This window comes from Bufo gargarizans, chromosome 3 (genome assembly GCF_014858855.1).
Source record: "Bufo gargarizans isolate SCDJY-AF-19 chromosome 3, ASM1485885v1, whole genome shotgun sequence".
Lineage (NCBI taxonomy): Eukaryota > Metazoa > Chordata > Amphibia > Anura > Bufonidae > Bufo > Bufo gargarizans.
The window spans coordinates 335,862,486-335,888,895 of NC_058082.1; the positions used below are offsets into that span (position 1 = coordinate 335,862,486).

General features: G+C 46.0%; 1 protein-coding gene across 2 annotated transcripts in view; it reads left to right on the forward strand.

Moving 5' to 3' along the window:
* Window positions 1–8,897: 8,897 nt before the first annotated feature.
* The window catches only part of CUEDC1 (CUE domain containing 1), a 222,985-nt gene continuing 205,472 nt past the window's right edge, over window positions 8,898–26,410 (forward strand). For both annotated transcript variants that reach the window (XM_044287415.1, XM_044287416.1), the window contains exon 1: window positions 8,898–9,263. The gene's annotated coding sequence lies outside the window, so the exon portion shown is untranslated. The remainder of the gene's footprint in view (window positions 9,264–26,410) is intronic.

A 26,410-nucleotide genomic window follows, 5' to 3' on the forward strand; every position in this document is an offset into this window, starting at 1 on the left:
GCAGGGATAGTGCGCTCGGTGATGTCACAGTGCAGGGATAGTGTGCTCGTGATGTCACAGTGCAGGGATAGTGCGCTCGGTGATGTCACAGTGCAGGGATAGTGTGCTCGGTGATGTCACAGTGCAGGGATAGTGTGTTCGGTGATGTCACAGTGCAGGGATGATGTCACAGTGCAGGGATAGTGTGTTCGGTGATGTCACAGTGCAGGGATGATGTCACAGTGCAGGGATAGTGCGTTCAGTGATGCCACAGTGCAGGGATAGTGCGTTCAGTGATGCCACAGTGCAGGGATAGTGCGTTCAGTGATGTCACAGTGCAGGGATAGTGCGTTCAGTGATGTCACAGTGCAGGGATAGTGCGCTCGGTGATGTCACAGTGCAGGGCTAGTGCGTTCGGTGATGTCACAGTGCAGAGATAGTGTGTTCGGTGATGTCACAGTGCAGGGATAGTGGGCTCGGTGATGTCACAGTGCAGGGATAGTGGGCTCGGTGATGTCACAGTGCAGGGATAGTGGGCTCGGTGATGTCACAGTGCAGGGATAGTGTGCTCGGTGATGTCACAGTGCAGGGATAGTGTGCTCGTGATGTCACAGTGCAGGGATAGTGCGCTCGGTGATGTCACAGTGCAGGGATAGTGCGCTCGGTGATGTCACAGTGCAGGGATGGTGTCACAGTGCAGGGATAGTGTGTTCGGTGATGTCACAGTGCAGGGATGATGTCACAGTGCAGGGATAGTGCGTTCAGTGATGCCACAGTGCAGGGATAGTGCGTTCAGTGATGTCACAGTGCAGGGATAGTGCGTTCAGTGATGTCACAGTGCAGGGATAGTGCGCTCGGTGATGTCACAGTGCAGAGATAGTGTGTTCGGTGATGTCACAGTGCAGGGATAGTGTGCACAGTGATGTCACAGTGCAGGGATAGTGTGCACAGTGATGCCACAGTGCAGGGATATACCCACATCAGAGACTAAAAGGAAACAAAACCCAAACCACCCTGAACCAGCCACTAACGACAGGGGGTGCTCTAACACCCTATGCTGCCAATCATCAGCCCCTATAAACAAGGCCAGTGAGCACTACTACCCCTATCATCCTCTGGCCATTCCGGCACAGGTGACACAGCTCTAACTAGAAGTCCATGCTCCACCACTGGGTGGTAAACGTGTTATCATAGGGGTTCTCCGTGCTGGGACACACATGGCGAGCACTAATCACACAGTGCGCCTCCACACATACAGCCACTTACCAGCCTTCCGCCGATAACCAGCAGTTCTGATCTGTACCGCCACTCGCGCCCCGCCTCCTCCGCTGCCAGCCACTCAGCATACAGCGTCGGGTCAGGATCCAGTACAGCGCGTTGCAGGCCGGCGGGTGACCACGGAGCGGTGAGTAATAGCAAGCGCTTCACTCCCGCTCCATGGTCACATAACACAAACGAATCCTCGATGCAAAAATTAAATCGAGTAATCGTTTCAGCCCTAGCTGTCACCACCCATCCATCGGCTGGAGGGACATCCCGGGTTACAGACGCATAGCACTCACATGAACACAATGAGTTAGTTCTAGCATACGACAGACAACCTCTAGCACACTACCCTTCAATCGTAACACAAACAACGGAATGACTTTACAGTTAAGATTTAATACACAAAAAGGTACAGTGCTAAAAGGTCACAAAAGGATAACAAAAAAGGACATACAAAAAAGCAAGCAGTACAGATATAAAATAGGGATAAAATAATGAATTGCAAACTAGTTAGATCAGTGAGGGATCCACGCTGAGACAACAGCAGAAAGTTGGTGTATCTACGAACTAGGTGTATCTCTGGGATTTGACCATGTGTGATTTCAGCCAGCTACCTTCACCCTACTCTTAGGCTGGTTTCATACGGGCGTGACGGATTTGATCCGGATGCGTTCAGGGTGCGTTCAGTGAAAATGCTGCGCTTTTGGCACTAAAACAAGTCAGTTTTGTCTGCGATTGCGTTTAGTTGTTCAGTTTTTTCCGCGCGGGTGCAATGCGTTTTGATTAGAGATGAGCGAACTTCTGTTTTAAGTTCGGCGTCTAAAGTTCGGGGGCGGGTTAGCGGAGAATCCCGATCTGGAACCGGATATGGATTCCGACTTCCGTTGTGGTCCGTGGTAGCGGAATCAATAATCGGCCATTATTGATTCCGCTACCACGGACCACAACGGAAGTCGGAATCCATATCCGGTTCCAGATCGGGATTCTCCGCTAACCCGCCCCCGAACTTTAGACGCCGAACTTAAAACAGAAGTTCGCTCATCTCTAGTTTTGATGCGTTTTTCACGCGCGGGATAAAAAACTGAATGTTTACAAACAACGTCTCTTAGCAACCATTAGTGAAAAACGCATCGCACCTGCACTTGCTTGCGGATGCAATGCGTTTTTCACGCAGCCCCATTCACTTCTATGGGGCCTGTCCTGCGTTACAAACGCAGAATATAGAACATGCTGCGATTTCAAAGCATTGCAGAAGTGATGCATGAAAAAAAACGCTCATGTACACAGCCCCATTGAAATGAATGGGTCAGGATTCAGTGCGGGTGCTATGCGTTCACGTCACGCACTGCACCTGCGCGGAAATCACGCTCGTGTGAAAGGGACCTTAGTCATGTGACAGGTGGCTAGCAAATGACATGCACAAAGTGGAAAATTGTATGGCATAATTCTACTTTGCGCCAAAACTTCTTGTAGGTATCAATGAGAATGTGACCGGCAAGTTTTACACAATATTTTTACCGACCCAGACATACCCAAATCATCTCCCAAGCTCATCTCCATAGCTTGCTCCTGACTGGATAAATCATTGACATTTGCATGTTCACTTTCCTACTCAAACACATAATCGGGTGTTTGTCCTCACTTGAATTTTACCTGAGAACTGCATCCAGACCATTGGCACTGGCATCTGTCTGTACCACAAACCTTTGGATAAAATCTTGCAAAACTGGAAAGGGCAGTTTTTAGCGCTGTAAATGAACGCTTAGGCCTCTTTCACACTGGCGAGTTTTCTACGTGGGTGCAATGCGTGAGGTGAGCGCATTGCACCCGCTCTGAATCCGGACCCATTCATTTCTATAGTAGCGGTATCAGGATACAATCAAGGCGCAAAATACACCGGCCAGGACACTCGCATGAAGAAAAGAATCTTCTTCTTTATTGAGTTTTTTCTTTTTTATGTCAAATAAAACAAAACAGCTCGTTTCGGGGTACTCAGGACCCCTTCATCAGGTTCAAAAAGACTCAATGCCTGAAGTGGCACTGAATACAAGTATTTATAGTCAGAACACAGAAAAGCATCATGGGACTGCCCAGGGGCAGGGGTGTTTCCACCTGAGCTCCCAAGAATTACATAAACCTTATTTAAATATCAAAATGGTGAGAAAACCACAGTTTCTATTTAGGATTCTTGAGGAGAGGCTTATTTTTAAATATTAAAGTTAAAAATGAGCATTGACAATGGCCCTGATCTAGTTATATTCCATCCTCATCGTAAACAGAACAGGTCATGTGTAGGGTTGTTGCGGGTATCGAAATTTCGATACCCAATCAATACTGCGCAGTCTAGTATCTCTGAACATGAGCGCGCTCATGTTCCCTCAGCAGCACAGGGGAGAAGGAAGCAGTCTCTCCCTCCCCCCTGTGCCACTGCTGCAGATGCTACCAATGGGGGGAGAGGGGCGGAGGAGGGGCGGGCGCACTGCGCCACCAATGATAGGGAGCCTTTTTTTTTATGGGTTTCGACTTTGTTAAGTTACCAGGCTACATAGAGCGGTGCCCCGGGATCTCCCTGCACCTACTATTATTTCTGGGGGCCGCTCCGTTCAGAACGCCCAGGAGAGAAGCTGATGTCTCCTCCCCATCGCTCCAATAGTAGTAATTGGCATACGGAGCAGGAAACTGTAACTGGGGCACAGCCGGCGAACGGAGTGGAGCCAAGGAATAATAGTAGGTGCAGGGAGCAGAATCACATTGCCGGCACCCTGCCTTTCACACGGAGCTGCGATTTTGCGCCTTGATTGTATCCTGATACCGCTACTACTTTGTCTTTAGGAGAAAATTGGGCATCCTCTCCGGAACCTTTGGCTACTACCTACGGCAGCATAAACCGACAAGTGGACTCACAAGTTTGCACAAAAGTGCTAAACCTACAATAGAGTTGTGCCTATTGATAGCACAACTCTTTAAGGTGAGCCTCTATTTTTTTAGTTCTATCAACCTGCCACAATTAACTGGAATATACTACCCTATGGTGCGCTTTCTTTATGCTTTCCTAGCTGTTGTACGCCTATACATATAAACCATTCATTTATATGGGGCTGTGCACACGAGCGGTGATTTTCACGCATCACTTGTGCGCTGCGTGAAAATCGCAGCATGCTCTATATTGTGCGGTTTTCACACAACGCAGGCCCCATGGAAGTGAATAGGGCTGCATGAAAATCGCAAGCATCTGCAAGCAAGTAGGGATGCGTTGCGATTTTCACGCATGGTTTCTGGGTGACAATCGGGATGGAGACCCGATCATTAATATTTTCCCTTATAACATGGTTATAAGGGAAAATAATAGCATTCTTAATACAGAATGCTTAGTAAAATAGGGATGGGGGGGTTAAAAAAATTGCACATTTTCCCGCGTTGCACCCGCATCCTATCCGGCCCCCACACGCGGCGCCCGTGTGAAAGAGGCCTTACAGTCCACTGTCCAAGTGACCATCTGAGGCAGCAGTTTCTTGTTTAGGTCACTCAGGGGGTCTAGCTAGGAAGATGTAATTAAGGCCAAACATCCTATAGTATCCAGCAGTACCCACAAAGGACATAACCTGTTTTTTCATCTTTGGGGTGGACCAGTATGAGATAGCATCTACATTACCAGGCTTTGGCTTCAGAGGTCCCCCACCCACCTACTGCACCTCTGTCATGCCTGACAGGGGGTTCAGACCTGAGCGTTCTGAAACGCGCTGTAAAACGCCCAGGTGAGAACCATTCCCATAGGGAATCATTGGTTTCTCCGTGTTGAGCGTTTTACAGCGCTTAGGAACGCACTGTAAAACTCTCAGGTCTGAACTTAGGGTGACACTTCCCAGACTTGATTGTCAGGCCTGTTGTCTGGATCTGCCTGAGCACCTGCGACAGGAATATCAGGTGTTCTTCCCAGGTAAGATACTGCAAATTCTTAGAGTCCCTCAAGCAGTTGATAATCCAAGCTCTGAAAAGTTTCTGTGGCAATTTTTATGCCAAAAAACATTACCATTGGATTAATGCAAACCAAAAGGGGTAATAAAGGCAGATCGATCCTTTGACATGGAAATATGCCAATCCCACTCAAATCCACAATAGTTAGGAACTGAGCCGTAGCTCAACAGACCCCATCTCTTGCACTGCAGCTACTAGATTTAAAAGCATCTCATTTTCCCTCTCCTCGGGTAAAAATACACACTAGCAAGGTGCATGCTTCCCTGTCATTATGATCCTTGATCATGTTGACATGGAATATTTCTTGGATCTCTCCACTTCCCAAATCTATGGTGACCACATAATTAACATAATTTAAGCATTGGTAGACAATGTATGGCCCTTCCCACGCAGCCTGCAGCTAAGGCTACTTTCACACTAGCGCTTGATCGGATCCGTTCTGAACGGATCCGATCATATTAATGCAGACGGAGGCTCCGTTCAGTACGGATCCGTCTGCATTAATAACTTAGAAAAATTTCTAAGTGCGCAAGATGCCTGAGCGGATCCGTTCAGACTTTCAATGTAAAGTCAATGGGGGACGGATCCGCTTGAAGATTGAGCCATATGGTGTCATCTTCAAGCGGATCCGTTCCCATTGACTTACATTGTAAGTCTGAACGGATCCGCTCGCCTCCGCACGGCCAGGCGGACAGCTGAACGCTGCAAGCAGCGTTCAGCTGTCCGCCTGGCTGTGCGGAGGCGAGCGGATCGGAGGCTGAATGCCGCCAGACTGATGCAGTCTGAGCGGATCCGCTCCATTCAGACTGCATCAGGGCTGGACGGAGGCGTTCGGGTCCGCTCGTGAGCTCCTTCAAACGGAGCTCACGAGCGGACCGACGAACGCTAGTGTGAAAGTAGCCTTATTTTGGCTCAGGGTAACTAGTTCCCACACCTTCTTGCTCACGTCATAAACCTTCAATCTAGGATTACGGTCATACCATTACTTTTGAGTGGCTTGGGCCCACACCATGCTTTCATGTACCAGCTCAGTCAGGGTTTGCATTTCGTCTCTAAGGCCCCTTTCACACGGGCGAGTTTTCCGTGCGGGTGCAATGCGTGAGGTGAACGTATTGCAACCGCACTGAATCCTGACCCATTCATTTCTATGGGGCTATGCACATGGGCGTTGATTTTCACGCATCACTTGTGCGTTGAGTGAAAATCGCAGCATGCTTTATATTGTGCGATTTTCACGCGACGCAGGCCCCATAGAAGTGAAAGCGGTGCGTGAAAATCGCATAGCATCCGCAAGCAAGTGCGGATGCGGTGCGATTTTCACGCATGGGTTCTAGGTGACAGTCTATTCACTGTATTATTTTCCCTTATAACATGGTTATAAGGGAAAATAATAGCATTCTGAATACAGAATGCATAGTATAATAGTGCTGGAGGGGTTAAAAATAAAATAAAAAAAGTTAACTCCCCTTCTCCTCTTGATCGCGTAGTTCCCGGTCTCTTCTTTACTTAATGATGAGCTGTGGGCTAAAGGACCTGTGGTGACGTCAGATCACATGCTCCAATCACCGTGGTGATAGAGCATGTGATCCGACGTCACCACAGGTCATTTAGCCCACAGCTCATTCAAGAAGTAAAGAGACCGGGAACTATGCGATCAAGAGGAGAAGGTGAGTTAACTTTTTTTTTTTAACCCCTCCAGCCCTATTGTACTATGCATTCTGTTTTCAGAATGCTATTATTTTCCCTTATAATCATGTCATAAGGGAAAATAATACAATCTTCAGAACATCAATCCCAAACATGCGCGATTTTTCTCACGCGAGTGCAAAACGCATTACAATGTTTTGCACTCGCGTGGAAAAATCGTGCATTTTCCCACAACGCACCCGCCTCTTATCCGGGCAAAAAATCTGACGCCCGTGTGAAAGAGGCCTAAACCTCATGATATAGTCTATGACAGATACCTTTGGCATACCCGATTCTCTTTCCCAGGATTCCTTTACCAAATCTAGGGGTCCCTGTACATCCATACAGAAGCTCAAAAGGGGAGACCCCCATCAAGGCCTAGGGAACCTCTCGGTAAGCAAACAGGAAATACAGTTCCCAGTCACATCCAACAAGACTTGACCAACATCTTGAGCATTTGTTTTAGGCCTCATGCACACGAACATATTTTCTTTCCGTGTCCATTCCATTTTAAATTTTTTAGCGGACTGTATGCAGAACCATTAATTTCAATGGGTCCCCAAAAAAAACGGAAGTTACTCTGTGTGCTTTCTATTTCCGTATGTCCATTCCGCAAAAAAATACATGTTCTATTATTGTCCACATTATGGACAAGGATAGGACTGTTCTATTAGGGCCCAGCTGTTCCGTTCTGCAAAATGCATACCGTATTTTTTGCTGGTCCATTTTTTGCGGACCGCAAAATACATACGGTCGTGTGCATGAGCCCTTAGGATGCATTCACACAACCATATTTTTGGTCCGTTTCCAATCCGCAATTTTTGCGGATAGGATGCAGACCCATTCATTTTGATGGGTCTGCAAAAAATTAGGACTGCGCACTATATGCTGTCTGCATCCATATGTCCGTTCTGTAGCCCACCCAAAAAATAACACATGTCCTATACTTGTCCATTTTGCAAGTAGTTTTTTCCTGATCCGCATTTTGCGGACTGCAAAATACATATGGTAGTGTGAACACACCATTAGGGCTAATGCACTTGAACGTATTTTCTCCATGTCTGTTCCTTTCTTTTGCGGACCGTATGCAAAACCATTTATTTCAATTAGTGATAAGCGGCATAGGCGAAATTTTAATTTGCAATATTTCGCGAATTGTTGGCCGAAAATGTGCAAGTCCGAGATCTCCAGTCGTTATTTACTTAGTTGAGAAAATCAGCAATGTAATATATTTGCGATAAAATTTTTCGCGAATACGAATATATAGAACCATATTCTAAATATTTGTGAATTCTCGAAGTGGCGATATTCGCGATTAAACTTCACAATTCGAATATTCATGCAGAACACTAATTTCAATGGGTCCACAAAAAAAAAAAAAACTGAAGTTACTCCGTGTGCAATCCGTTTCTGTATGTCCGTTCCGCAAAAAAAATAGAACATTATTGTCCGCATTACGGATAAGGATAGTACTGTTCTATTAGGGGCAAGCTGTTCCGTTCTGCAAAATACAGAATGCACACGGAAAATACATATGGGCGTGTGCATGAGCCCTTTGGCCTATTGCACACGACCATATGGCTTTTTCAGTATTTTGCGGTCCGCCAAAAATACGGATGAAGTCTGTGTGCAATTCCGTCTTTGCGGGACGGAACAGCTGGCCCCTAATAGAACGGTACATGTTCTATCTTTGAACGGAACGAAAGGCATACGGAGTACCTTTTTTTTTTTTTTTGCTGACCCATTGAAATGAATGGTTCCATGGTGGGGTGTTGAGCACTTAGCCGCGCCTCTGGGAGGCGATTTAGATGAACTGGGAAGCGTTATTAGTTTTCAAACTTAGGCGGGCACGGCACTTCAGAGGGGCGTTCCTGGGCACCCAACGCCCCTCTGGGCTCCTTACAGCGTCATTTACATATCAGAAGAATCGATTTTTTGAAGAAATGACAAGACTCACAATCAAAAGAACAACACAGATGGAAAACAGGTACTGTGTTAAACATGGATTCATGAAGAAAAAAAATGGGGTAAATTGCTAGTGACAGATTCCCTTTAAGCGCGTCATAATCGTGCGAACTACGGGAGCCTTTCAGCGGATCTTCCCGGGTCTCCCGCCTCCTCACTCTCCCTGCAGTACCAGCTGCCGCCTCTAGGGCGCCGCCGCCTGACTCCCACATTCTACTGTGGTGGAGATAATCTGCCACATCCAGCAGGCAGCCCCTGACTCAATTGTTCTATGCTGGAAATCTGAGGTAAAAAGCGCATCCACCGGGGCCGGATTATTAGCGGTATCCCCAGGAACTCTTCTGTAGCTGCTGCAGACGGCTGGTCGAGGTCGTCGTCCTTGCCAAGATCCGGTGGGTACATCCGCTTGTCTATTTTCAGGGGAATCACAGGGGAGGCTGAGACTAGACGGCGGTAAGGCAGCCCGGGAACACCGTGGAGGCCTCTCGGCTCTTTCTTCCTGGCCTGCTTGAAGGCTGACTATCCGGGCCGGCATGCTGTGTGCAGGAGAGCGCCAAGTCTCTTCTCATCTAGGCGGCTTGCTGGAGAACTTGTTTACGTTGTGGCGACACGAACCACCAAGTCTGTGGAAGATGGGCTCAGATGTCTTCTAGTCAGGAGAAACTGGCCGTCAGGCTGTGGGCACTCGGATGTCATAATAGACATGAGGTGGCAGAGGAAGGTGCCTTCTGTGTGTGACTGATGCCCAATTGTGTCCTATGCATGTATTATACTAGGGAAGGACTTTACAGTTACCAATAATGCCAAGTTACTCCCATGTTGTGCCAGGACAGTGGTTTATGAATGTGATCCAGATGGGTATTGCCCACATATATTTCCATTGAGGGCTTCACAAGGTTGCCAACCAGAATTTGTCGTATTTTTTTTCAGGACAACTTATCCCAAAATCATGGATGGCAAACGTTTTTTGGACAAATAAATGATAAAAATTCTAAAGTAATGCAAGTCTATAGCTTTAAGCCCAGGCCCGTCATGCAGAATATACTTGCCCTGCTCCCCTGTACTTGTGTCACTTCTGAAGCCCGCACGGTCGGAGTTGCATTTCCCCATTGCGTGGATGGCAGGCGGTGACTGGGACGTTACTCCCTAGTATCGTCATGCTCATCCACGTGACGGGTCGATGCAGCGGTGGCTGTGCAGGCTTCAGAGGCGACACGGATGCAAGGGAGCGGGGTATGTACGGACAACCCCTTTAATATACTGATAAGAACTCATTACCAGCATTCACTGTGATCTGTAACTTGATGAGAATTACCACCCAAAAATATCTAGTCGAGTACCACTAGCTTAAAAAAAATCATGGACTTATATATATTTTTTTCTTTTTACGGACACAGAAAAAAAAGTCGTACTGGCATCAAATGCAAGGATGAGACTTGGCACCAGGTGTCCTCCTTGTGCCTAACATCTTCAGGAATGATAATTGATTCCGTGTCTGGTAAAATAGTAGCAGCTTTTCAAAGTTTCATGTGGGAGAAGGTAACCAGGAGATCCACATGAACGTGTGCGCCCCGTGGTTGTGCTGCGGCCGGCAAAATGCAGGCCCCAATGCAGAACACCCACCGTGAGCCCGCCACAGCGGATTGCAGATCCATTCACCTTAATGGGTCCGCAATCCGCCCGTTCCGCGAAAAGATAGAACATGTTCTATCTTTTTGCGGAACGGAAGTACGGGACGTAACCCCACGGAAGCCCTCCGTAGTGCTTCCGTAGGGTTCTGTTCCGTGCTTCCATTCTGCATCTCCGGATTTGCGGACCCATTGAAGTGCATGGGTCTGCATCTGTGATGCGGAATGGCCACGGAACGGCGCCCGTGTATTGTGGATCCGCAAATGTGGTTCGCAGTACGGCCACGAGAAGCACACGTTTGTGTGCAGGAGGCCTAAGGGGCTCTGGAGTATTCTTGTGTCTGGGTAATGGGGTGATCTAATATCGATGCATTAAAGGGGTTGTCAGCCAAGGCAAGATTTATTGTAAATTAACATATACTCGCCTATTTCTTCCCCTACTGCCACTCCAGTCCTCCCTGTTGCTGCAGCCATCATGCCATCTTCTTGACTGACGTGAGGATGTGCCCGTATACATCTGACCTTGCTGTGTCCCTAGCAGTATATGGCACATGACCTCTGAGGCCACTAATTGGCTGCAGTGGTCTTGTGGCATATGCAGGGATGTCATCACTGGAGCCAAAGAAACAAAGCCCAGAGGGAAGGGTCAGAATGGAGCAGTAATGTGAATGCTGGTCTACCACTCCATTCACTTCTATGTCTGCATCAAAGAAGTGAATGGAGCGGGGGACTGACATGCACACTGCACATTTTTGGAATGGCTGGAGGTTTTCAGCCGGCAGGTGGTAGGTGAGAAATACTTTTTAGGAGGAGAATCTGTCAGTTTGTCACTGATAAAAGGACTACTAAGGCCCCTTTCACACGAGCGAGTTTTCCGCACGGGTGCAATGCGTTATATGAACGCATAGCGCCCGCACTGGATCTGTGCTGCAGTTCTGCGTTGTGTGAAAAACGCAGCATGTTCTATATTCTGTGGGTTTTTTTTTTTCACGCAGCCCTGGCCCCAGAGAAGTGAATAGGGCTTCAGTTAAAAACGCATTGCATCCGCAAGCAAGTTCTTGCACTCGTGTGGAAACAACTGAACGCAATCGCAGACAAAACTGGTTAAACTTGCTTGCAAAATGGTGCGAGTTTCACTGAACGCATCCGGAGCCAACCCATCATGCTCGTTTGAAAGAGGCCTAAGGGCTGTTTCACACGAGTGGATGCCGTGCGGGGAATCTGCAGTGTGAGAGAGCCAAGCCCCGTTCCGGACAGCAGAGACACGGAGCAGTAACATGACTGATAACGCTCTGTGCCTCTCTGTGATCTCTTTACTACAAAATCACAGTGAGATAAAGTGGTCACCGTGATATTGTAGTAAAAAGATCAGAGGCACAGAGCATTATCAGTCATGTTACTGCTCCGTGTCTCTGCTGTCCGGAACCGGGCTTGGCTCTCTTTCATGCAGCGGATTACCTGCACGGCATCCGCTCATGTGAAAGAGGCCTATCTGTGTAACCATTTTACGGGTTAGATATTACTTAGCCCTAATCTATTTAAAAATAAAGATGTTGTTCCAAGTTTTACCTTATCTCTCCTCTTTTTACATGATGGGGAATAAGTATCTGATCGTGGGGGTCTGACCTCTGGAATCCGTTCCCCTGTAGGAATGGAGCAGCCGTTTGCACTTGCACATTGCCAGTTCTTCCATTCTCTGCTGGAAATAGCCAAATGTTGTACTCCTGGTGGTCCCAAAAAGAATGAACAGAATGGAAGGAAAGGGACTCCTGCAGTCAGACGACCAAGGGTCAGATACTTATCCCTTATTTTTTGTCGACTAGATAAGTTAAAAGGGTTTCCTGTGATTTTACTACTGATGACCTATCCTCAGGTCATCAGTATCTGATCAGTGGGGGTTCGACACCCTGGACCCCCGCTGATCAGCCTTCTCTCAGCCCACCAAGCACAGTGCCATACATTGTATAGCGGCTGTGCTTGGTATTGTGTTCGGTCCCATTTAGGCCTCTTGCATATGACCTTATGGCTTTTTCAGTATTTTGTGTACATTCCGTTTTCTCTGCGGAACTATTGAAATGAATGGTTCCGCATAGGGCTGAAACGATTATTCGAATAACTCAATTAAATCGAGTCAAAAAATTCATCGATGCAGTTTCCCTGCATCGAGGAATCGTTTACATCACGTGATCACGGAGCGGGAGTGAAATTAAGCGTCTCACTCACCGCTTCCGTGTCCTCCGGAGGCCAGAGAGGCAGGACTGAGCCGGCCGGCACAGCGGAGGGAGGAGGAGGGAGTCTCTCCCTCCCCACTGTGCGCGGCTGCCGCTGAAGACCAATGAGGACAGAGTAGGAGGAGGAGGGGAGGGACTGTAGCTACTGCGCCACCAATGAATGTGCCGGCCATATCCCACAGGGTCCCCCTCCTCCCCCCCATCATTGGTGGCAGTGTCAGCTCCGATCGGTTACCATGGCAGCCAGGACGCTACTGAAGTCCTGGCTGCCATGGTATGTTAGTGAGCAGAGAGCAGCGCATTATACTCGCGTGCGCTGTGGCCGCCGGTCGCTCCTTCTTCTGTCTGTGGCTGCCATGGTTACCGATCGGAGCCCCAGCATTACACTGCTGGGGCTCCGATCGGAACTGACACTGCCACCAATGATGGGGGGGAGGAGGGGGACCCTGTGGCCACTGCCACCAATGATTAATACTGGGGAGGGAGGGAGGGGGGTTGCGTTACCAGAGGGGGCAGGCAGATCAGAGGCTGGGGGGGGAGGCAGATCAGAGGCTGGGGGGGGAGGCAGATGGAGAGAGAGAGTGGTTAATGGAGGCTGCAAGCACCACCTTGGCATGTATAAAGTTATTGGTTTAGAGAGGGGTTAATGAAGGCACCTCCAAGGTGCTTTCATTAACCTCTTCAAACCAATAACTTTATACATGCCTAATGCCAAGGTGCTTCCATTAACCCCTCCAAACCCAATGGGCATGTATAAAGTTATTGGTTTGGAGGGGTTAATGGAAGCACCTTGGCATTAGGCATGTATAAAGTTATTAACCCCTTCAAACCATTAAACTTTATACATACCTAATTACGTACGTTATTTTAAGTAGCTTTTTCTTATTAGATTACTCGATGAATCGAGAAATATAATCGATAGAATCCTCGATTACAAAAATATTTGTTTACTGCAGCCCTAGTTCCGCATACAGACCGCAAACGGAATCCGCAAAAACGGAACAGAAACGGGAAAAGAAAATGTTTGTGTGCAAGAGGCCTTACTTGAATGGGGTTGAGCTGCGTCTACGACACGTGACCAACAAAAGTGTTGTCACTGACTTAAGAAAACTTGTCAGAAGGATGATCAGCGGGGGTCCCAGGTGTCGGACCCCCATCGATCAGATACTGATGACCAATCGGCTGTTCTGGTGTAGCTGTGGTGCCGGAACTACACATCTCTATCAACTGTGTAGTGGAGGGAGCTTGTTACTACACCCACCGTTGCCCTTTGGAGTCAATGATGAGCTGTGATTAGCTCTGTCCACTACCTAGTGGACAGGGCTATGTAGTTTAAGCTACGCTCAAACATATGATGAGGGGGGGATGCGGTGTGTTGGCCTCCTGCTTCTAAGCTAGTGATTGCCTGATCTGAGGATACACAATCGCTTAGGAAAATCTGGACAAATCCTTTAAAAACTTGCCACAACCTCTGTAAGTAACTTTGGTGACTTAATACATTCTTTAATACAGAATGCTTAGTAGAAGGTCAATTGAGGTGAGGGTTAAAAAATGAACTCGCCTCCTCCAATTGATCGCGTAGCAGCCGGTCTCCTGTTCTTTCTTCAGGACCTGTCAAACATGGTAATGGACCATGTGATGAGCTCAGTGACGTCACCACAGGTCCTTTGACATTTCCTGAAGAAAGAACAGGCGACCTGCAGCTACGGGATCAATTGGATGAGGGGGGGGGGGGGGGGGTGCACACTGCGCCACCAATGAAAATAACTGACCTGTTAATACAAATACAGGAGGCGGGTGCCGGGATCAAATAGCCGGCACCCGACCTCTATGACAGGGAGCTGCGATCCGCTGCAGTTAACCCCTCAGGTACCGCACCTGAAGGGTAAACTCAACTGTCGCTGATCGCAGCTCCCTGTCAGAGGTTGGGTGCCGGCTATTTGAATTAACAGGTCAGTTATCTTCATTGGTGGCCACAGCCACTCCCCTCCTCCTCCCGTCTCTTTTCCTATTGGCGGCGGCGGCGGCAGCAGCAGCACAGGGGGGAGGGAAAGACTCCTCCACTGTGCTGCTAAGAAGAACATCGGCGGCGGGGCAGAGAACTATCAGCTCCTGTGCCCGCTGCTGTTTTTAACTGCGGCGGTGGGTCTAGTCGCAAATGGAGCCACCCATAGATTCCCCATAACAGTGCGCCACCCATATATACCCCATAGCCCCCCATAACACTGTGCCACTCATGAGTACGAGTCAGATGGGAGCAGGAGGTCTATGGAGCATGTGACTGGCGAGGGTGGTAGTGGTGGAAGTGATTGGACCTGTGCCTACCTTAATATGTGGTTACTATGTCTGGTGCCCGTGTGAGAGGACTCATAATATTGTACCACAAGGCATTTCTAAAGCGTTTCCTGCATTCCATTCCTTAGTCTTGCTATGCCCAGAGTTGTTACCTTCACAGTAATAATACCCAGAGATGTGCCCCCCTTTACTGGGGTAATGCCCAGATGTGCCCCCTTACAGTGTTTGCATTTCTTTCTGGCAAAGTTACCTGGTTCTGGACTGCAAAATTTATACCATGTCTAGTGCGACCCTCAGACGAAAAATGGTTGGGCACCACTGACATAGACAATTTGATGGTTTGTTTTTTTGTGGAAAAAGTTGTACTTTCTAATAGCACCATTTATTATTTCATACAATGTCATGGGAAGCTAGAATTCCAAATCTGGTGAAATGGAAAAATTCCACCACAGTTTTATTGGTTTTGTTTCTACTGCGTTTCCTATGCGTTAAAACTCACCTGTGACCTTCATTCTGCAGACCGGTTCAATTGCGTTGATACAACATTTATATATTTTTATTGTGTATTTATACTTTAATTTAAAAAAATGTCTTTCTTTTGATTGCCATATTTTGACCCCCTTATCTTTTTAACTTCTTAGAGTTATGTCTACAAAGCTTTGTGAGGGTACTTTTTTTGCAGGTTGATCAGTAGTTTTTATTTATACCATGGATTGTATGTTGGCTTTTTGGTCACTTATTTATTTGGCTTTTTGGTCCCTTTTTTTTTATTTTTTGGGAGGTGAAGTGACAACTCTTTCACACTTGCGTTCTTTTCTTCCGGCATAGAGTTCCGTCGTCGGGGCTCTATGCCTGAAGAATCCTGATCAGTATTATCCCCATGCATTCTGAATGGAGAGAAATCCGTTCAGGATGCATCAGGATGTCTTCAGTTCCGGACCGGAACGTTTTTTGGCCTGAGAAAATACTGCCGCATGCTGCTCTTTTTGCTCCGACCAAAAATCCTGAACACTTGCCGCAAGGCCGGATCCGGAATTAATGCCCATTGAAAGGCATTAATCCGGATCCGGCCTTAAGCTAAACGTCGTTTCGGCGCATTGCCGGATCCGACGTTTAGCTTTTTCTGAATGGTTACCATGGCTGCCAGGACGCTAAAGTCCTGGCAGCCATGGTAAAGTGTAGTGTGGAGCGGGGGAGGCAGTATACTTGCCATCCGTGCGGCTCCCGGGGCGCTTCAGAATGACGTCAGGGCGCCCCACGCGCATGGATGACGTGATCGCATGGCACGTCATCCATGCGCATGGGGCACTCTGACGTCATTCTGGAGCGCCCCGAGAGCCACACGGACGGTAAGTATACTGCTCCCCCGCTCCCCACTACTACTATGGCAACCAGGACTTTAATAGCGTCCTGGCTGCCATAGTAACACTGAACGCATTTTGAAGACGGATCCGTCTTCAAATGCTTTCAGCTCACTTGCGTTTTTCCGGGTCCGGCGTGTAATTCCGGCAAATGGAGTACACAACGGATCCGGACAACGCAAGTGTGAAAGAGCCCTTACACTGTTCACCGTATGGGATAAATTTATATTTTAACCCCTTCAGCCACCCTGATAGCCGCATCTGTGAGGTTAGGCAGAGGGATGCGGCTCCCTCTGCCTTCCTATCGGAGCCGCCACAGTGAAATTGTGGAACTTTGGGAATCTGCCGGAGGTTCTCAGGTCTGTCGTGGTAAGCTGAGTGGCATCCCATTCACCATAATAGACTTCTATTATGGTGACTGGGACAAGGGATCAAAAGATCTTAGGTTCAGTTTAAATCGCCCCCCTTTCCAAATTTTACATCTAAAAATATAAAAACATTACGGGAATCACTGCTCCTGAATGTCTGAATTATTCAAATATAAATATCTTTCGTAGTGTATGCCATGATAGGAAAAAATAAAAGCATGTTATTCACCATTTTGTTTTTGGTCCTCTTATCCCCCCCCCCCCCAAAAAAAAATAGTGATCAAAAAATTGTAGGCACCCCTAAAATCTTACCAATAAAAACTACAGTTTGTCCCAAAAAAAAAAGCAGCTCTATGGACAGAAATATGAAAGTTATGGCTATCGGGATATGGCAAACCAAATAAAAGATTAGTTTTTTTTTTTCAAATGTTTTATTATATACAAATTTGGGACCGCTGTAATCATATTGAGTGACAGAATAAGGACGTCATGTAATTTTTAGTGCACAGTGAATGCTGTAATATCTAAACCCCCAAAACTTTATTTTTTTCCAAATGAACCCCACACAGAATCTTTTCCCCGTTTTCCAATATAAGACCTCCAGCAAAAAATCCCTCACATGGCTGTATGAACTGAAAATTCAAAAAGTTCTGTCTATTTGAACGTGGAGAGGAAAAAACTAAAATGATCCTGGGGTTAATAGTTCAGGCGTTTTTCGTACGTGCCGGTGCCTATGATGTTTATTTTTTTAATTGTTTCTTTTATTCTAGGGAAAGATTGATGATAAAAAAAAAAAAAAAGTTTTTTTTTTAAACTTTCTTTTAGGCCAACTGGGGCCTAACTTTATGGAGTTGTTAGACTGCTACTTTTGTATATCAATAGAAATAAATGCAGTTTGAAAAAACCTGAGCCTTGAGCCGAAACTAGTCACTGATGATTCTATTTTGCTTTGAATAAAAGTCTCCTCATATCGTTAAGAAAGTGAGTGCTGTTCCTTCTTCGATATACACTCCCCTAAAGAATTATTAGGAACACCATACTAATACGGTGTTGGACCCCCTTTTGCCTTCAGAACTGCCTTAATTCTACGTGGCATTGATTCAACAAGGTGCTGATAGCATTCTTTAGAAATGTTGGCCCATATTGATAGGATAGCATCTTGCAGTTGACGGAGATTTGAGGGATGCACATCTAGGGCACGAAGCTCCCGTTCCACCACATCCCAAAGATGCTCTATTGGGTTGAGATCTGGTGACTGTGGGGGCCATTTTAGTACAGTGAACTCATTGTCATGTTCAAGAAACCAATTTGAAATGATTCGAGCTTTGTGACATGGTGCATTATCCTGCTGGAAGTAGCCATCAGAGGATGGGTACATGGTGGTCATGAAGGGATGGACATGGTCAGAAACAATGCTCAGGTAGCCCGTGGCATTTAAACAATGGCCAATTGGCACTAAGGGGCCTAAAGTGTGCCCAGAAAACATCCCCCACACCATCACCACCAGCCTGCACAGTGGTAACAAGGCATGATGGATATGTTCTCATTCTGTTTACGCCAAATTCGGACTCTACCATTTGAATGTCTCAACAGAAATCGAGACTCATCAGACCAGGCAACATTTTTCCAGTCTTCAACAGTCCAATTTTGGTGAGCTCGTGCAAATTGTAGCCTCTTTTTCCTATTTGTAGTGGAGATGTGTGGTACCCGGTGGAGTCTTCTGCAGTTGTAGCCCACCTTTCTTTCCCAATCTGACATTCAGTTTGGAGTTCAGGAGATTTTCTTGACCAGGACCACAACCCTACATGCATTGAAGCAACTGCCATGTGATTGGTTGACTAGATAATCGCATTAATGAGAAATTGAACAGGTGTTCCGAATAATTCTTTAGGTGAGTGTATACTAGTGGGACGCCTTCCCTGGACGCGTGCACCATGTGCAAACCACAGTGCCGACCCATCTTCTTCGATAGAAATAAATCCAGTGACAAACAGAATATGCTGTATATTGCAATGTAGTGCTGCCACCTGCAGGCACTACCTACATTGGAATATGGAACCTATATATAGCCCAAACAAAGTTCAGGGCCCACCCCTAATTAAAGCATAGAAAACCGACCAGAAGGAGTGAGTCAAATCTATTACAAATAATACTAATAGTACTAGAATAGTCCAAAAATAGCATAATTTTATTAGAAAATCACAAGAGGACACGCTTAACGCAAGTCACACAAGACAATTGATACAGGTCACAATACATATTAAAAACCAAGGGGACAGATGGTGAACTGCCGGTACGTATGAATAAAGTGCATAAAACTTTCCAATTGGTCATCAGTGAAAGGATATGTAATATCCACACACTATGGCTCAACGCGAGCCATACCCCTTGAAAAAGCTGTACGCGAAACGTGCGTTGGGGAGTGGACCGGTGGTGTTGCTGTACGGTATACCATAATTGTGTGGTCAGTATTTTTTCTATGTGCTGGTTACAACTCTATTTACCTCATTGCCTCAGTTAGCCAAATGTGGTGTGTATTATCACGTCCACTTTTTGGCATCTGTTGTACAAATAATGCATTTAGGTAATTTATGTTAGTTTTGAGCCATAGTGTGTGGATATTACATATCCTTTTATTGATGACCAATTGGAAAGTTTTATGCACTTTATTCATACGTACCGGCAGTTCACCATCTGTCCCCTTGGTTTTTAATATGTATTGTGACCTGTATCAATTGTCTTTGTGTGACTTGCGTTAATCATGTGTCCTCTTGTGATTTTCTAATAAAATTATGCTATTTTTGGACTATTCTAGTACTATTAGTATTATTTGTAATAGATTTGACTCACTCCTTCTGGTCGGTTTTCTATATTGGAATATACCTGTAAGGCCTCATGCACACGACCGTTGTGTGCATCTGTGGCCGTTGTGCCGTTTTCATTTTTTTTTTTTTCACGGACCCATTGACTTTCAATGGGTCCGTGGAAAAATCGGAAAATGCACCGTTTGGCAGCCGCATCCGTGATCCGTGTTTCCTGGCCGTGAAAAAAAATATGACCTGTCCTATTTTTTTCACGGCCAATGGTTCACGGACCCATTCAAGTCAATGGGTCTGTGAAAAATCACGGATGCACACAAGATTGTGATCCGTGTCCGTTTTTTCCTATCATTTCAATGGCAAACTTGACTTAGATTTATTTTTATTTTTTTCATGTCCGTGGATCCTCCAAAAAACAAGGAAGACCCACGGACGAAAAAACGGTCATGGATCACGGACCTACGGATCCCGTTTTTGCGGACCTTAAAAAAAAAAAACGGTCGTGTGCATGAGTCCTAAAAAGCATCTGCCTTTCATAGGCAACGAATGGCTCCCCTGATTACCAAGTGGGGGAGCCGTTCCAGGCCTGGAAGCACAGTGTTTCTGGTTTTTGCACTCTCAGTTGCTGTGGTCACATTTAACCATGACATTTTAGGGGTTGAATGTCTGCAATCGGCATTACCATCGATCTCTGACATTAGCTTCGGCTCTCCCCGGTGGGGGATAGGGCAGTGGTGGGCAAACTTTTTTTGTCAACTGAGCCAAATATCGCCAAAACCACGATTTAAATTTCTTTCGAGAGCCACATTTTTAAAACCTAAAATTATTGCGTCAACGGTACCAGTGAGGACTACTAGGGTTCATGCACACGACCGTGTGCCCGTCGTTGGTATATTCGCAATACACGGGCACTAGCCGTGTGCAGCATGCATCAAGGACCCATTCACTTCAATGGGTCCAGGATCCGCATGCACTACTTTTTTTGCGGTGCGGAGGCACAGCCAGGAGCACCACGGAAGCACAGTGTAGCACTCATATCCTGGACCCATTGACGTGAATGGGTCCATGATGCTGGCTGCACACGGCTGTGTGCAGCCCGCATCATGGACCCATTTACTTCAGCATGCGCTACTTTTTTGCGGTGCGGGCAGTTGGATGTGGATTGTGAACCCCATTCAAGTGAATGGGTCCGCGATCCTCATGCAGCTGCCCCATGGTCTGTGTCCGTGCATTGCGGGCCGCTATTTGCGGTCCGCAGCTCAGGCACGGCGCCCTTACATTCGTGGGCATGAGCCCAGAGTGTTTTTACATACTTTTATATGTACTTTCCTTTATTTGGATCTTGATTATTATTTCATTTTATCTTTATCATTTTTTACTTTTATTAAACTTGTCTGCAGATGTGGATGACGCACTTATGGGGGGATATCTGTTCAGGGCACTCATGGGGGATATCTGTGGATGACACATATATAGCATAAGATGCTATATATGTGCCCTCCACAGATATCCCCCCCCCCATAAGTGCGTCATCCACAGATATCCCTCCCCCCATAAGTGCGTCATCCACAGATATCCCTCCCCCCCATAAGTGCGTCATCCACAGATATCCCTCCCCCCCATAAGTGCGTCATCCACAGATATCCCTCCCCCCCCATAAGTGCGTCATCCACAGATATCCCTCCCCCCCCATAAGTGCGTCATCCACAGATATCCCTCCCCCCCCCATAAGTGCGTCATCCACAGATATCCCTCCCCCCCATAAGTGCGTCATCCACAGATATCCCTCCCCCCCATAAGTGCGTCATCCACAGATATCCCTCCCCCCCATAAGTGCGTCATCCACAGATATCCCTCCCCCCCATAAGTGCGTCATCCACAGATATCCCTCCCCCCCATAAGTGCGTCATCCACAGATATCCCTCCCCCCCATAAGTGCGTCATCCACAGATATCCCTCCCCCCCATAAGTGCGTCATCCACAGATATCCCCTCCCCCCCCATAAGTGCGTCATCCACAGATATCCCCTCCCCCCCCATAAGTGCGTCATCCACAGATATCCCCTCCCCCCCATAAGTGCGTCATCCACAGATATCCCCTCCCCCCCCATAAGTGCGGCATCCACAGATATCCCCTCCCCCCTTCCCATAAGTGCGGCATCCACAGATATCCCCTCCCCCCTTTCCCATAAGTGCGTCATCCACAGATATCCCCTCCCCCCTTTCCCATAAGTGCGTCATCCACAGATATCCCCTCCCCCCCCCCATAAGTGCGTCATCCACAGATATCCCCCCCCCCCATAAGTGCGTCATCCACAGATATCCCCCCCATAAGTCCTTCTAGTAAGTAAAGTAATGTATTAGTGGGGGGGAAGGGAGGAGGCACGGACACTTGCGGCGGGGCCGGTGAAGTGCCCGGCGCTGTGCACACACCGGGGGCAGCTCCTACCTTTCTGCTGCAGGACATTTCGCTCCAAGTTGTCGGGTATATAAAGCAAATGCTTTATATAAATATAAAAAAATTAAAATTATCGGGTCAAAAGAAAAATTATGCAAACTATATTGACCCGTTAGATGGACATAAACATCTCAAAGAGTTCAATCGAGAACCTGATTATTTTGTGCAATCAGTAAAACAGGGTACAAGCGTCTATGCAAAAATATAAATGGTTTATTATACAATAGGTTAAAATACAAACAAAAATGAATCAACATAAATTTCAATAATATACAATGATATGCAGTACCCAGAATTCACCACTATATGATGCCAACAAAACACTACCCAACCAACACAAGAATATTATGCAATATAGCTTTAAATTTGTGAGAGATATACAATCAATGGATTATGCGGAAAACTCAATCAAGAAGATGACAGATACGAGCCCTTGCTCCGCCCAAAAATGATGACCAATCTTTCAGATAATGGTAGTATTGCATCAAAACTTATAAATTATTGACTTGATATCAAACTAGGGAATACAAAGATTCCCAACAAAGTTTCTCCAATATTGTCCCCTTTATTCAGTTATATGCATCTTAACTGAAATCAGAGAAAATACTGATGTAGCAACTAACGTTACACGTCCGCAAATGAGCGGGTATCTGGCTAAGTACCAAGCCAATTAATTTAGATCAATACTACATAGAACAAAAATATACATTACCCAAGGGTCAAGTGATGTGCAGAGTCTTGGGGCAGCCAGCTCTCAAGAGTTTTTCCCGATAATCCAAATGATTCTCCAGAGATCTATAATCCAAATGTTTGTTTCCTCTTTCTCTTTTTTTTTTTTTTTTTTTTTTTTTTTTTTCTTTTCTTCTTTCTGGTAACTGGTTTCTTAACCCAAAACTTATCAGATGAACACTCCCTCCGAGTTTGGAACTTTCCAATCATTGTTGGAGGGGTGTGTGCATTGATAAGGAGCATGGCGTCATAATACTACCCAGAATGCAATTTTGCTACTGATGTAGTATTAACCGCTTATATCTAGATGGCACTGTTGTATAAGCAAGAAGCATCATACCATTAAGGGTTAACTCTTACATGCCTAATATTTTCACTACTTCACACCTCTGACATCTAGAGGCCTTGTTTTAGGGCTGAGGGACAAACTTTGATACATGAATATATACTTTGAGGAACATCTAGACCATTCTCACACTGTGGAATTCATGTTCAGATAGGAAAAACAATGAAGCCTCAGAATCTGCAGGTGCGGTGTATCTTCTAACTTTCTAAATGTATAATATATTGTTACAATAACAGTAGCTTTTGAACAGTACAGTAATCTTCTCATGGACTTACTTTGGCCTACATGAAACTTCATACAAAACAGTGAATATAAATCAACATTGCTCTTAAAGGCAATGAATACCCATTATAACTAAAATAAGTAAATATAACTGTTTAAACCTGAGCGGCAGCCTCTTCACCACTCCTCACATGGCTGGCAGTGGGCAGCTGAACTAGAGCGCCGCTGCCCACCCTTCTGCTGCTGTGAGCAGCGTGACATCTCGCCCTCCGTCATGCGCCTCCTGCCTGCTTCATTCATAAAGTGGAAGGAGCAGACAGACGGGGCAGGAGGCGCATGACGGACATTTTGCGAGCAGCTTGAGCAGCGCGATATGGCTGTGCGGCTGCCCACCCGCCAGCCCGCACCAAAGAGCTGCATTGAAGGTTCTAAAGAGCCGCATGTGACTCGCGAGCCACACTTTGCCGACCACTGGGATAGGGGAACCAGACTGTTAGCAGCAGCCCTCCTGTGAGACAGGAGGCTGCTTGCTGATTAGTATTTTCTATGGAGCCACTGCCTGTGGGGAACAGGTTTCTGACATAGATGAGGGTGAAATTTTTTCCGACACAGATTCTAATATTTCTAAGGATGCCTCGGGAAGACCTCTATGTTCTATTGAGGAGACAGAGTCTCTATTAATAACAATAAAAGCCACGATCAACTTGGAAGAACCTAAAGAGCCATTATCGGTTCAAGACCAGATGTTCGCGGGCCTTGCGGACAGGAAAAGGCGAGTATTCTCGGTCCATAATAATATGAAGACCCTCATCCAAAATGAATGGAAAGAACCTGAAAAAACACGAGCCGCTTCCAGAATGTTGAAAAGGAAATGCCCATTTGCGGAAGAAGACTCAGCTACCTGGGACAAAACCCCTAAAGTCGACACCCCTGTGGCTAGGATCTCCAAAAAATCTGCATTACCCTTTGAAGATCTAGGGTTGCTTAAAGATCCCATGGATAAGAAGTGCGAGTCGCTCCTTAAAAAAACTTGTCCTCCACTGCCATATTAAGGCCTGGAATTTCGGCGACCTATACAGCCAGGACCTTGTCCTTGTGGTTGGGACAGTAAGAAGAAGAATAAGGAAGAACACATTGAGGCTGGTACTCCCAGGGAAGATATTCTGGCTTCCATCCCGATGTTAAAGCAAGCCTCCAATTTCCTGGCAGATGCCTCGGCTGATATGGTAAAGTTATCAGCATAAACAGCCGCCCTATCCAACGCATCTCGCAGAGCGATCTGGTTAAGGTCCTGGTCTGGCGATGCCTCATCTAAAAAATAAATGATGTACCTTGCTGTGTGAGGGTGATCAGGTATTTGGCACTGCACTTGGCGATATTCTTGAAAAAGCGTCAGACAGGAAACAAGGTTTCCCGATGGAATCTAAATTCTACCATCAAAGGCGCTCCTTTCTTCCCCAGAGACGTAGTCTGCTCGCCCCTCTTCCCAATGACGCAGACTGAACCAAAGACAAGGGCCGAAAATAAAATTTAAAGGGGTATTGCCAACTCAAATACTCTGTTGGTCATATTTTACATACAGTGTATATACTATAAATGTCTGGTTACACCTCCCAGGATTCCCATCTAATAGGAGAATACAAGAAAAATATGTGAGTAGCCACAATGCATAGACATACATAAAAGTCAATACATACAAGTTTGCGTCCGCGCTGGAAATGCACAAGTAGATAATGGTTCAGAAAGCACTGGTCTTTAATGAGTTGTTTCTCTCAATATTTGACAACAACTTCCACTATCTCTGAACCAACCAGCATCCAGGACTGATGTTACTCCTTTAAAATAAGCATGAACATAGGGCAGACCCGCAAGACAGGATATTCATATTGATTTATTGTACTTAGAAAATGTCTTCTTTCAGTATCGCACATAAAATATACAAAACTCCTGCCCGACTGGGGTTTCGCTCCTGCTTTGTCTGGGGCGTCATAGTTTAGTTTTAGTATGGGCAGTATTTATTGCCCCATCACAATAACCCTGTGTTTTACCTAAGCTCCTCACCCTAAATTGATCGGGTACTCCTTTCTTATAAGGGGTTCTCATTTTGGTACTCACGTTCCATTTTACTCACATAAAATATTAAAACAGTTACATTATCTCAAAAAATGTTAAATAACATACATTTCCTAATATATTTAATTCCTTAAAATTTATATAAAAAACCTTTACACTCCAGCGTCTGTCCTATATATCCATCTTATCTACTGCTACTCATATAAATTCCCTAACTCGCTCTATACATGGGTATCGCTAGTATCATAAAAGGAGGTGAAATACGGTATCAATTCCTTTATAGTTTATTCTCCTACATATAAAACCCAAATCCAATCACTACCCTGGTAAAAAACTATTCAGACAAGATAGACTCTTAGGGGGGTACCGTGTTCCCTCTAATGGAGCAATCCCAACCAATAATGTAACTGGTTTTATATGAGTAAAATGGAACGTAAGTACCGAAATGAAAACCCCTTATAAGAAAGGAGTACCCTATCAATTTAGGGTGGGGAGCTTAGGTAAAACACGTGATTATTGTGATGGGGCAATAAATACCGCCCATACGAAAACAAAACTATGACACCCTAGACGAAGCAGGAGCGAAAACCGGGTCTGGCAGGAGTTTTGGATATTTTATGTGTGATACTGAAAGAAGAAATTTTGTAAGCACAATAAATCAATACAAATATCCTGTCTTGCGGGTCTGCCCTATGTTCATGCTTATTTTGAAGGAATAACATTCCAGTCCTGGATGCTGGTTGGTTCAGAGATAATGGAAGTTGTAGTCAAAGATTCTGAAAGACCAGTACTTTTTGAACCATTCTCTACTTGTGAATTTCCAGCACAGACCCAAACTTGTATGTATTGACTTTTATAATATAGGTAATATATTTACCTATTTATATAATATATGTACCGCTCACAGCGTGATCACGTGACCCTCTTGCAATTCCTTTGGAAAGAATTGTGCCTCATCTCCTGAAGTTCCTGGACGCAACGGCTGCACACCCGACTACCGGACATAGAAT